The sequence below is a fragment of the Heterocephalus glaber genome, unplaced genomic scaffold (assembly GCF_053883595.1).
Source record: "Heterocephalus glaber isolate CG9 unplaced genomic scaffold, H.glaber_assembly_v1.0 deba00001481, whole genome shotgun sequence".
NCBI lineage: Eukaryota > Metazoa > Chordata > Mammalia > Rodentia > Bathyergidae > Heterocephalus > Heterocephalus glaber.
The window spans coordinates 31883277-31897225 of NW_028258317.1; the positions used below are offsets into that span (position 1 = coordinate 31883277).

A 13949-nucleotide genomic window follows, 5' to 3' on the forward strand; every position below is an offset into this window, starting at 1 on the left:
CAGTAAATCGCCTAGTGCCGGGCCCTCACCCACCCCCTGAAAGGAGCACTCATCCCTTTTGAGGTTGGTGCCCTGAGACCCAGTTATCTGCAAGGATCCACTTCTTCAAGGCTCCCCAGGTCTCAGTACCATGATGTGGGAGTGTACTTCCAGCACGTGAGTCCTTGGGGGATCCATCTTATCCAGACCATAGCAACAATGTTGAGCATCTTTTCATATATTTGTTGGCCATTTGTATACCTTCTTTGGAGACATGTCTGTTGAAGTAGGTCCTGTGCTTAATTTTTAATTAGATTTTTTGTTGTTTAGAATTGTAGGTGTCCTTTATATATGTTGTGTTAATCTCTTATCAGACATATGGCTTGCAGATATTTATTCACATTCTATAGATTATCTTTTCATTCTGTTGTTTTCTTTGTTGTGTAGAATTTTATAAGTTTGTTGTAGTCTTGTTTGTCAGTTTTTGCCTTCATGGTCAGGGCTTTGGATGTCATATCGAAGAAGAGAAGTTCTTGCCAGACTCATTGTCAGGAAGCTTTTCTGCTGTGTTTTCTTTTAGGAGTTTATAATTTCGGGTCTTATATTTAGGTCTTTCATCCATTTTGAGTTTATTTTTTTGTATGAGTCCAACTTTTTTCTTTTGCATGTGGATATTCAGTTTTCAAAGCACTTCTTGTTGGAAGATACTATCCTTTCCTCATTGTGTCTTGGCACCTCATGAAAGAGCATTTGGTCATATATATGTGAATTTATTTTGGGGTTTTCTATTCTGTTCCACTGCTCTATAAGTCTTTATGACAGTACCATACTGTTTTAATTACCCTGTTGTACTAAGTTTTAAAAAGCATTGGTTTTATTCATGTTTTAAGGGTATGAATAAACGTGTTTAGGAAACTATTGGTAATACTTCTCTGATTCTTTATAACTTTTTGCATTTCCTATCCATTTTCTTTTTGTCTTTCATCTCAAGCATGTTTGGAACAACTTGGGGATGTGAATGTACTTTTTCAAAAAGGATGGCAGATGGTTTGAATTTAGTTAATAACATTTACCTACTCCATTTGTTTTGTTTTTTGCGGTACCAGGGATGGAACTCAGGACCTTGCTCTTGCAAGGCAGGCGCGGCACCACTGAGCTAAATCCCCATCCCCTCAGGTATTCTTGATCTTCAGATAGAGGTGGGAAATCAGGGATGGAGTTTGGGAATGGTGAATATGGCTTGAGACTCTAGAAATCTGATTAAGAGGTTAAGACTTTGGAGCCAGAGTGCCTGAATTTGAATCAGGCTGTGGTACTTAGCTGTAAATCTGGGGAAGTACTTTGTCTTTTTGTTTCAGTTTTCTCATTTGTAAAATGAACTTACTGTTAGGGTTTATTTCACAACAATATTTTGAGGATTAAATGAATTAACTACAGTGCCCGACATATTTTAAATGCTGTATTAGGGTGGCATGTTTTATTACTTTGGTATGTTTTATTGTTTTTGGATATTTAAAAATAAAAATGAGAACTCTGGCTAAATTCTTAAGTTCCTAAATATCTAACCTTTCTAATTTGATCAGAAATAATGAACAAATCGGGTACACACTTTCTGTCCATTAGATTTCTAAGGCCTGGATGGTGTAATAGAAGGTTACAAGTTCTAAGTCAGTGGATATTTCTAAACGTTTTAATGATTATATGAACATTGCATGTGTATTAGGGAATATTGCAAATGCTGCCATGTAGTTTATCATTTGTCTTCAAGTTTGTAATTGGATTTTTAAATGTATGTATAAAACCTAGGGTAAGATGAAGACTAATGTATTTGAACATCGTAAACCATGATGCTTTCATATTGGAGTGCTTATAATATGCCATATTTGTCAAATAAATCTTGCACTTCAGACTTTATTTTTACATTGGAGTAAATCACCTGAATAATCTGAAGAATATAAATTTAATTTTAGTGCATTCAAAAATCTGTTCTCTTGGTATTTTAATTACCTTTAACTTTTAAAGTTTATATTGCTTTATATTTAAATTATTCCAGATAGTTGAAATATTAACACATAAAAAAGTTCTTTTTGAAACCCTTTTCATGTGTAAATGAATGAGAAATTTCAAGTGTTTTTATTTATGAAAATTATACTTTGAAGCTTATTCTAGATGTTTGTGAGTTGTGAGATAATCATCTTTAGGGAAATAAAAATATTCAGATGAATAAATGTATCTAAAATATCTTGTATAAAAGGAGTGTACACGTCTTTTTCCAAAGTTTTGCACTTCTGTAACTGATGAAAATAACTCATCCATCACTCCTGACAAATGGAATATTCTCACTTTTGTAGAGTGCATGTGGAGTAACAAAAATATAGTTAATGATTAAATTAAAAAGTGGTTACAATAAAAGATACATTGCCATTAATCTTCCTCAGTATACTTCCTCTTTCTTCGAATACACTTAGCCCATCATTCTTACCACTTTCTGAAATAGTTCTGGAGTCCTCTTTTGTGAGTGTCTTTAGTTGCACTGGTAGGGCTGCCTTGATGTCCTGAATTAATTCAGAATGTCTACCTGCTTGGTCCTTTGGACTTTGGGTCCAAAAGCTAGTGTACCAAAGCCAGTGAATGAGGTAGGTGAGCACAGATATTATTATGAGCCTGCCTTTCCATTGGATGGCACTCTGGCAGCAGTGTTCACTGTTCTCTCTCCCCTCCCCCCCATCTGTTTGTCTTTCTCTTTTCTTTTCTCTTTTCTCTCTTCTCTTCTCTTCTCTTCTCTTCTCTTCTCTTCTCTTCTCTTCTCTTTCTTCCCTTTCTTCCCTTCCTTCCTTCCTTCCTCAGCTTGTAGAGACACAAAAGAAGACTCCAGAACTGCTTCAGAAAGTGGCCAGAATGGGACAAGTGTGTTCAAAATGAGGGAGGGTATATTTTGAAGCTGAATAGTGATAATGTGTCTTTTACTGTAAGAATTTTTTTAAAAAGTTAAAAAAAAAAGTAAACATTCGCTATACATTTTAGTCACACCGCTGTATTCTGAAAGGGAGACATAGCTACACACAGTGCCAATCCTCATTGGAAGTATACATTAAGTTGGCCTTAGTGGTTTCTTGTCCAGCTGTAATAACATGGATTGCTTGTTTGCATTTGCAGCCTATTTTAGAATGTGTAATATTTTTAATATCTGCAATTAAGTGAAAGGTAAATATGTATGAATCCGTGTGTTTGAACAGGTCATGTTTGGACTTAAATAATTGGCTACTTTGGGGCTTTCCCTCTGTACTTTCATAGATGGCACATGAGGCTCCCAGGTTCCAGGGCCTGGATGTTTGCGTGGCTGAAGCCCTTGTTGTGAGGGAAGAATCAGATGGTTGTTTTTCCTCATGCTGCTGAGTTTAGATGTTCAACAAAGCTGCTCCTGTCTATAAGTATAGCACTGTATGTTCTACATAGTATGTGCTTGTTGGCATTGTTTTTGTTTTTTCTAGTTAAATAGCCACTACCTGCAGGAGGAGTCACAAACCTGAGCAGAGAAGAAATAGTCTTGGTTGAGTACTTCACAATAACTGTGATTTAAAAAATGCACAAGGTAGTTATTAAAACAAAACAAGTCCTATAAAAGATTACCCTTCAGGAAGACTCCTGGTCCTTCAAGAGCAAATTTAAATTAGAGGGATTTTGTTTAAAGTGTTGTGCAAGCAGGAAGTTTCTTTGTCTTTTGTATTTTCCCCATTATTCAGCTTTTGTTTTCTAAGCTAACTGTGGCTTCAGTTGACTCCTTAGATAGAGTCTGAAAAACAGCATAGGAATGTAGCATTTTATACTTACCACCTAGCAGTGCATAGTGGTTTTTATCATTATGCTCACTGTAAAAGGGGAAAGGGGAACAGGCTTGGGAGAAGCGGTGGATAATCTCAGTGTGTCATTTTGGCCTAAATGATAGTCATCAAAATTAGTCAGAAATATCTTTTTCATGATGCCGTTGTCTTTTTTTTTTTTTTTTTTTTTGGTACCGGGGAATGAACTCGGGTCTTTGCGCTTGCGTAGCAGGCGGCGAAACCATTGAGCTAAATCCCCGGCCCTGATGCCATTGTCTTTTATCACTTCACATGCAACCCAAACTTGAGACATTTGCTCACTTCCAAGAACATGCCATGAGCCAGAAGTATGAGCTCTGTCCCAGTTGTAGGATAGATACCACAAAGACATCTTCTTCTCTCTGTTATGCTATCCACTTACCCCTGCTGTCCGGTTAAGAAAAGAAGATGCCAGTGTAATGCTTTTTCATAGCTGAGTTAATGACAAAGCATAGATTTCTGGCTCTTTGATTTTTTAATGGATTGGTTGGCTGTTTGCCTGCTTGACTACATTAAGAAAAAGTTACAGTCTGAAATATACCTGTGATGGACTTTTAAAAGCTGTTTTATATTTAATTAGTGCAAGAAGTCCTCGTAAGTTCGAAGGATTCTCCCCTTGCTGCCACAAGCCGTCATTTAGCAGTAGAATCACATAGCCATGTCTGCTTTCTGATGGTTTGAAAGGCAAACCTCATGGGGCCAATTTACGTCTTGCCTGGTTACCTTTACCTGGAGGACAAATGGGTATCCTCCCGTGTCCGTTCTTAGTATTGTCCAAGATCACACAGCTCTTGTGGTGGACTCATTGAAGATGTGGCTCATGTAGGAGCTGAGCTGTCAGGTCTCCTGGACTGGATCTCACTGTGCCATGCACCTCTGCCCACCGAGGCTCGGTGCACAGCAGCAGCACCCTGAGTGTTTTTTGCAAGATGTTCCTGCCTCAGCCCTGAATGTGGTTTTCTTTCAGTGACTGTTTTGCCTCTTCTTACTGAAATGTTTAAGTATTGATTATTTTGGATATGAATTTTCTTCCTTCCTCTTGGTTTCTATTAAAAGTACTTTCTGGGCCGGGGATTTAGCTCAGTGGTTTCACCGCCTGCTGTGCAAGCGCAAGGACCAAGGACCCGAGTTCGATCTCCAGTACCAAAAAAAAGTACTTTGTATCTTGAGAGGCTTGGGATCTTTGGCTTCAGGGCTTTCTGGGGCAGCCCTGATTAACCCTGTGCTGTCACCACGCTTCTTTCTTTATGCTGATGCAGCTGGGAGAGACAGTGTGTGCTGTGCAGAAAGCTCATTCCTGTTTGTGTAGACTGTGATTGGTGTCTCTGGTTCCTAACATTTTTTTTCCCTTTAGTTTTTTGTTGTTGTTGTTGTTTGTTTAGTTTTTTTGTTTTGTTTTGTTTTTTGAGACAAAGTCTTGCTAGGTAGCCCAGGCTGGCCTTGAACTCAGGAGGGTCCTCCTGCCTCAGCCTCCGAGTGCTGTGATTACAGGTGTGCACCACCACATCCAGCTCTTTCCCCTTTAGTTTTGTAAGTGCTTACATATTTACTGTGCTTTAGAACACAGTGTATTTTAAATTCATACTCATTTTCTATTCATCCAGGAAGGACAGGCAGGGTCAAAATGAAGGGAAGTGCTACCAAAGCTCAGAATTTTTTTATAGAGTGCCGTCAATTTATAATTATATCTAAACTTAAATTATTTGTTTGGTAGCTCATATATGGGACTGAAGTAGAAACCCAAGACTATTATTTAAATTATACCTTTCCTCAAATTTTTTAGATGTAGAAAATTCTAAAGATGAATCCCTAAATGAAGTTTTTTTCCCCGTTATTGCCATTGGTGTGTCCCTTACTTGGTTTTTTAAAGTTGGTTTAAACTTCCCATAACTCTGTAGTAACTTTCTAAATACATGTCTTACAACACTTTTGCAAATAAATTTGGTAAAGACTTCTCCTTTAAAGATCTACATTTTGTGCAATAGCTTTTGAATTTTCTTGTGGCAGATTTTTTTGGGGGGTGGGCAACTTTATTTGAAAACTTTGATTTATGTTAGATTGAATAGGTTTGTGGTATACATTGTGGTGATTTGATGTGTGTGTACTTTGCAGTGGTTCATACGGTAACATTTCTTAAAGTCCATACTGCCCTGAGAACTCACAACTTACTAATCTAGTGACCAGAACTTTGCGTGCTTTGCCCAGCACTTGTCCATTTCTCCTGTCCCTCAGCCCCTGGCAGCCACCATGCTGTTGTGCCTTTCAGCCCAACATTTTTAGTATACGTACCACCAAAGTGAGCAGAGAGCTCGACCTTTTTAGATTCCACGTGTAAGAGACCCCATGCAGTATTTGCCTTTCTGTGTCTGGCCTGTTTCCCTTAGCAAAATGTCTTTTGGTCCCATGCCACAGTTTGTTTATCCATTCATCTGAGGGTGGACATTTAGGCTGTTTCCATATCTTGGGCACTGTGAGTAATGATGTAATGAACATGGGCATACAGATATTGAGGTATTGATTTCATTTCCTTTGGGTATATGCCCAGGAGTAGAATTGCTGGATTTTGTGGTAGTTGTATTTTTAATTGTTCGAAGAACCTCCTTATTGTTTTCCGTAATAGGTTTACAATTTACATTCTGGTGGTAGATTTTTTAAGTCATTAAGATGACGTAGAACATGATAAAAGTTGAAAAAATAGGCCCGAATTATATACCAATTAACCGTGTTAATTTTTCATATGTATATATATAACAGTTTGGTTTCTTTTTCTAGCATTGTTAACAATGCTTACTCCTAGGTGGGAATTTATACTGTTTGTTAAGTTTCCCATACATCAAAAAAACAAAGAATCTTTTGAAGTGTTCCTGGTAAACCTGCACAAGGGTCACTTTGGCTGCACAGTAGTTGCTAGATTATTGCAAAACTTTATCACATAGTTGTGATAGGTCTCCCACCACCTCAGGAGCTATTATGTATAGTAGCTGCCCTCTTCCTATTGTGCCTTGCCCCCTCCCCTGTGTGACATCATGCCAAGATGGTTGTTCCCACCAAAGAATAAACCCTTCTTCCCAGTATGCCCCTGTCCCCGCCTAGAAAGTAACCTAATACTCTCTCACCTACTACCACCTAGTGACATCACGGGCTCCTCCACTCCCTAGTCACTACCTCACTCAACCCCACCTCAGACCCTACAAACCCCACCCCAGTCTCTATAGAAGACTCTCCCTGCCCCGGCCATATTGCTTTTGTCTCTCCTTTGTTCAGAGACAGCCCGGCAGATCTATTCCCCTAATAAAGGCTTGTTGTGGCCTGGTCTGGTCTTGGTCTTTGGCCCTTTTACCTGACAAGTTGAATATCTTAATTGTACAGATTTTATGATGACTGCTAAAGCTTAATGTTTTGTTGAAGTCGTGACCTTTAGGGGTTAGTACTAAAATGTAATTGAACACAGCTGTGAAAACAACTTTGAGATTAATTTAATTTGGTCATTTTTGAATGTTTTGTTAATATTTGTTTAGTTATAGAGTGTAAACCAAAATTAAGTTTTTCTGAAAACCAGTAATTTACACAGTTAAGGTTGAGAGATAGTGTTGGAAATAGCAAAGGAGGTGTCAAGCTGTCCTTCCCCTAAAACATTTTTGAAATCTGTTTTAAATTACTCTCTTATATGTTTGATATTTTGAAACTGACAGGAATCAATAATTCCTGAATTTGATGTAAATGGAATTATGAATTTAGTGGCATATTTTCTGCCTTAGAAATTGGTTGAAATTGATATTGCTAGTGAAAGCGAGTAATAAAAGAGGTTTAGGGAACAATGAATGAGAAGTAAAACTTGTTTCTTCCAGGAACAACTGAGGTTAAGAATCGGAAAAATTTATTGAAAGATAGTTTCTGTCTAAGACAGAGGGGACCGGAAAATGGGGTTCCCCCCGCCCTCTTCTCAAAGGTGTTTTATGGGACAAAGCCACGAGGTGAGGTGGGTTCAAGGTGGGACAAAACTATAGTCAACTAGCAAGATTACAAGTATAGTTACTTAGGTAATATTGATCCATTGCGAAATCACAGGGTGGATATGAGGTGGGACAAAACTATAATCAGCCAATAAGATTAGGACAAGTATAGTTCCTTAGGTATTATTAATTAAGTGGAGATCCAATGTGGAAGCAAATCACATAGCAAGTGCACAAGGAAGGAACAAGGATTTTCAGTAAGGGATGGATCAGGGATCTTTCCTGGAAGGATCTTGGACCCCCACCCAGGTGATTCATACCTATTTGGAATATCAATCACTGCTATTCATCCCTAGGGGAAGTACTTGAGTATAGTAGTTTCTCTCTTATTTTATAACGCTGGCCTTCAGTGAATGTGTCTTGATTGTCCTCCATGTTGGCTCCTGGAGGGCCAGCCCTGTCTAACTGCCTACAAAATAGCTAATTAACTTACCTACCTATAATAATTTTTTGCTTTTATTTTCTGTGCCTTTATGTGTCATAATCAAAATAATCTTGGCTCAGATTAATGTTCTCAAGTGTTTTGCTGATTTTTTTCCTAGTATTTTCTTAGTTTTGGGTCTTATACATATCATTGATCAGTTTTGAGTTAACTTTTGTATATGTTGTGAAGTAGGGATCTAGTTTCAGATTTCTACATATGGATGTTCAGTTTTTCATACATCATTTATTAGAAAGACTGTACTTTAACCAATGTGTTCTCAGTACCTTTGTTGAAAGTCAGTTGGTTCTGTAGATTTATTACAATGTTCTTTATCAAGTTCCATTGGTCTCTGTTTCTTTTTAATGCCAGTACCATGCTGTTTTGGTTACTATAGCTTTGTAGTATGTTTTGGAATCAGGTATTGTGATGCCTTTAGCTTTTTTCTTTCCTGGGGATTGCTTTGGTCATTTGTGTTCTTTTGTGATTCCATATAAATTTTAGGTTTATTTTTCTAGAAAATGTCTTTTTTTTTTTTTTTGGTACTGGGGATTGAACTCAAGACCTTGTTCTTGCAAGGCAGGTGGCCGAACCACTGAGCTAAATCTGAGGCTGTCATTGATATTTTGATAGGTATTGCATTGAATCTGTACGTTGATTTGGATTGTATGGACAGTTTAATAATGTTAATGCTTCCAGCTCGTGCACATGAGATGTATTTGCAAATATTTGCACCCTTTTCAATTTCTTTCTTGGGATTTTATTGCACAGTTCTTTAACCAACTTGATTAAATTTATTCCTAGGCAGGTTTTTTTGGAGGGTTAATTATTATTTCTTGATATCTTTTTCTTTTTTTTATACTGGGGATCGAACTCGGGTCCTTGCGCTTGCGCAGCAGGCGGCAAAACCACTGAGCTAAATCCCCGGCCTTTCTTGATGTCTTTTTTAGTTAGTTATTGGTGTAGAGAAGCACTACTGATTTTTGTATGTTAATTTTGTATCCTGAAGATTTATTGATTCCTTTGTCAGTTGTAATAGCTTTTGATGGAGCCTTTTGGTTTTTCTGTGTCATGCAGTCAGTAAACATGGATAGCTTGGCTTTTTTTTTTTTTTTTTTGCAATTTGGATGTCATTTCTTTTTTTCTCTTGTCTAATTGCTTGGATAGGACTTTTTTCTAAGGTGCTTTGAAGTGCTTTTTCCACTGGCCATATATTTTGCATTTCATTGTATATACATAAAATTCATATGTCAAATCAAAGGTTCATAACTTATTTAATAGCTCTCATGGTGAACTGTGCATATGTTCTAATCTTAGTAATTTTTTTATCCATGTAGTAATAATTTGATCTTCATTTGTGAGATTAGTTTGCTAATTAGTATTATTTTTGCTACTTTTGCAGATATCATACTAACAAAAGAAAATACGTTTTAAGGGAAAATTAATAAACATTAACATTTATGCCTAACCCTCAGGATATATACATTTTTCTTTAATATAAGGAGTATTTAAAAATATACATTTAGAAGAAAGATTTAACTAACTTTTGAGTTTCCTTCTGTAATGCAAGTGATGACAACCTAGGTAAATGGATAAAAGGGTAGTTCCAGAAAGAAGAAAGAGGAATTAGACATGAAAATAAAATCTTGAGTTTTGATGGTTAGCCTGGGTGATAAAGGCTTGGGTTAGTATCTTTCCAGTCTTTGAATTTTGACTGTCATTTCCCATGCTTTAGTAATGGCCTTCAATATAAAAATAAATTTGTGAAATAGGAAGCATAATTCTGAAATGATCTATCTTACTATACCATGAAAATTTTTATGAGCTGCTTATTCTAAGCAAGCACAGTTTGATACTTTCAGAGCAAGTCAGTTAAATGTACCTTGAGGTTCCTTTTATTCTGTGCTGTATCATTTTTTTTTTTTTTTTTTTTTGGTGCCGGGGATTGAACTCGGGACCTTGCGTTTGTGAGGCAGGCACCGGAACCACTGAGCTAGATCTCCAGCCCTCTGTGCCGTATCTTGCTTGGCCATCCTGCTAACATATTCTGACTTGGCTGAAAGAGTTACTGTACAGGTCAGTTTTTAGAACTTCGGATCTGAACATATTTTCAAATTAAATTTAAGAACATGATTTTTAGAGGGATTATTTCTCTACAACAAGGAAAGTGTTTGTGTTAGTTAAAAAAAAAAAACCAGAGCAAAAATTCTTTCCCTGTGTAACTAAGATCTCTGTCTCATTTTGTATGTTTTTAAAAAATCAAGCTGATGATTGTACATTTGGATTATTGGAGTTAAACTAAAAGAACAAAAACCCCAACCAAATGTGGATTAAATACCCAGATTCTAATTTTAGTGGTCTCAGGTGGGGCTTTAGCATTAGTAGAGAAAAAATGTTCCAAGATGACTTTAATATTCAGCCAGAGTTGATAATCCTATGCCAGGATCTTAGTACTGATAGACGTCTGCAGTATGACACTGGCAATCCTTAATTTTTCCGAACGTTGGACTTCAGTGTATAGTACTTTTCTGTCTGTCCCTACAGTACAGATTAAAATTCCACATACTACCTTTCCTGTGCTTGAACCTTTGAGATATCAACTGAAGAGTGTCTTGAACAGTTTTAATAGTCCTACACTAGGCTGCTGTCATGAATTACATGGTGGCCTAAAGTTATATCCATATTCTAATCTCTGTAATCTATAAATGTTACCTTATTTGGAAGACAGCTTTTTGCAGATATCAATTGAGGATCTTGAGATGAGATCATCCTGGATATCTCAGTTTTCCCTGTCTACCATCGTAAGTATTCTTGGAAGAGAAAAGAGCAAGATTTGGCAGACAAACAGGAAAGGCAGCGTGAAGAAGAAGGTGCAGCCGGGAGCTCCGGGACCACAGCTGTCTGCAGCTGGCTGGAGTGAGACAGGCATGGAAAAGAGTAAAGCCCTCGTGATGTCTGGGTTTCTGGCCTGCAGAACTGCGAGGAAATAATTTCTGTTATTTTAAACCATCCAGTTTGTGGCAGTTCGTTTCAGCAGCCACAGTTGGATTTTCGCTATGCCTGTCCACACAACACTGAGTTTTTGTGCAATAGATTAGAATTTTTTTGCACTGCCCTGTTTTACAGAAAGAATTGAAATCAGATAAGGGCTTTATGTGTGTGTGAACATGTTTATTTATATACACACACAGTGGTATAGGTATAATACCTTTGAGATAACAATGGAAATCATTAGGATGGGTCTTTAACCTCAATTAGATGCTTGTTAGATTTAAGCTGTGTTTAACAATGAATCACAAGAAGGCAATTAATGAACATGCATGGAACTCTGGAAGTGTTTTGTTGAAAATTATTTCTAAAAATGTGAGATAATTAGGAATTTTAATAAACTTCTATTGCCCTGGAAATAGAACATCTCTTACATTTACTGTGCTTCCTTGATTCTAAGGTGTGCTACTTTCTTCATTTCTTACAGTGATTGTGTTCATGTAATGTTTTTTCCCTCATCTGAAGATGATTTAGAATTAAAGGTGTTGTTCTGAAATACAGGTGCATTGGCCCTGTGGCTCTTCTCCTGCTTGACTTCTCAGGTCTGACTCCTGACTCCTCCTTTGTACACATTTTTGAAGTACCTTATATAAGAAGGCAAGTAGTACCTATATGAAGTTCTGGACCCTCTAATATTCTAATTTATTATCTTTGGCTTTATTCATTAGATAATATCATAGTAGTAGAATTCAAGTCTTCTAATAACTTTTTGAGATGCAAGATATTTCTTGGAAAAATTATGACTTTGAAGTAGACTTCAACTCTTAGGTTCACTGCTGATTAGCTATGACATTAGGTGAGTCATTTAATTAGTTTCTTTGGTAAATGGGAGATAATATGTACATTGCAGGCTCAGGGTAATTACCTGAGGACCTGTTTGCAACTCCATAGCTCACTATTATCTACCCTCATTATTATCCAATTTACTTGCTTCCCAGTAAAGACTCAGATTTAGGGAAAAATCGATGTCCATTTAGGAATAAAGCTCGGTCTGATAGATTTTGCTGCTCATGGCTGTTTATGCTGGCCGATTCTTCCATGTTGTTTCATTTATGTGAATTCATTAATTTCTTGATGTTCTGCCTCACAATTTCTCTTAAATACTTCCCTGTCTGCATTACAACTTTAATCATTCCTTGTTCTTGTGTTCCTGGAACACTTGTAGGATGATGACATAATTTTAACTTTTGATCTTATACTGTTCTTTGTCTTTTCTATGTATACATATCATGTTTGTACCAAATACATTAAAAGCTTCTGCTCAAGCACTTGTGCACAGAATATATAAAAGACTTTGCCAAATCAATGCAGAAGAGAGAAGCAATGCAATGGAAAAAGTGAATGGAAGACTTCAACAACCCCTTCACAATGTTCAGTACGTACAATAAACATATGAAAGGTGCCTCATCTCATTAGTCATGAGGGAAATGCAAATTAAACCACAAAGTAATTCTACATAGCCACTAGAATGGCTAAAATTAAGAAAGTGTTGGCAGGTGTGTAGAATAATTGAAACTCTTACACTCTTCTGGTAGGAATGTAAATTTGTGCAAGCCATTTGGAAGACTGCTCAGTAAGGTTAAAAATGGACATAGCCAACGATCCAGGTATTCTACTTCTAGGAGTATGTGTGTATGTGTGTGTGTGTGTATCTATGGGTTTATGTGTAAGACGTGCACAGGAATATTTAGAGCCATACTACTCATGAAAGCTTCAACTGTCCACTATTGTAGAGTGATCCTAGGATGGAATGTTATTTATCATTGGGAATGAACTAACTATACTGTAGCATTCAATACAGATAAATTTCACAAATATTATTAGCTTAAAAAGCCTCTGTAGTCTATGCTTCTGTTAATATGAAGTTCAAAAACAGGGTAGTGTTGCCTTTCTGTAGGTTGTTACTGGAGCATAGTACTGGAAGGGGGCACTGAGGTAAGCTTCTGGGAAACTCGTAACCTTCTGTTTATTTACTGAATGGAGGTTTCTCTGCTTTGCTAATTTAGGGAACGTTTGTCAAACTTTGGACTTCTGTTGCAGTTGTTAGTATGTCAGTCCACTAATCTTCAGGCTACTTTTTTAAAGGTTCATTATTATCAGATAGCAGAGTACTTGGCAGCTCATCGTGCCTAATAAATGTGTTGATTTTATTTGATTTTTATACTGCTACTATTTTAAAGAATTTTATCAATGAAATATAATACCTTCTGATCTTGACCGTACATATGTTCTTCAAAGTAGCATTCCCCAGCACTTCTTCCACTTTGTCAACCTCCCAAGTCTTTCTTAGCCACGACCAGAGTTATAGATACTGCTGTTTTGGTATTGATACAGATGTCCTTGGTATGACATTGTGTAAATGCCTTTATAGAGTTTCCCAGCACATAAATTTAGGAGTCAGGCTTCATGCTAAACTACTGTGAGCCTCAGGAGATCAGTTAGGAGCAACAGTTTGCTGGAAGGTATTAAAAGCTTGGACTGACACATTGAAAGGGCAAAAAAGAAAAAAAAATCTTAAAAGAGTGCTGAGGTTGTCTCCCAAACCTGTGAAATGGAGAAGCATATGTGCCCAGTGACCTTGGGACTGACTAGACCTGCACTTGACAGTTGACAGGAATGGTTTACAGA

The 13949-nt window shown here is 37.1% G+C and overlaps 1 protein-coding gene across 4 annotated transcripts in view; it reads left to right on the forward strand.

Moving 5' to 3' along the window:
• The window catches only part of Mllt3 (MLLT3 super elongation complex subunit), a 334605-nt gene that overhangs the window by 66120 nt on the left and 254536 nt on the right, over positions 1 to 13949 (forward strand). The window contains exon 2 of one of the 4 annotated variants that reach the window (XM_087183852.1): positions 4 to 156. The exons of the other annotated variants lie outside the window; for them this stretch is intronic. The gene's annotated coding sequence lies outside the window, so the exon portion shown is untranslated. The remainder of the gene's footprint in view (positions 1 to 3; positions 157 to 13949) is intronic. 4 annotated transcript variants of the gene reach the window in all.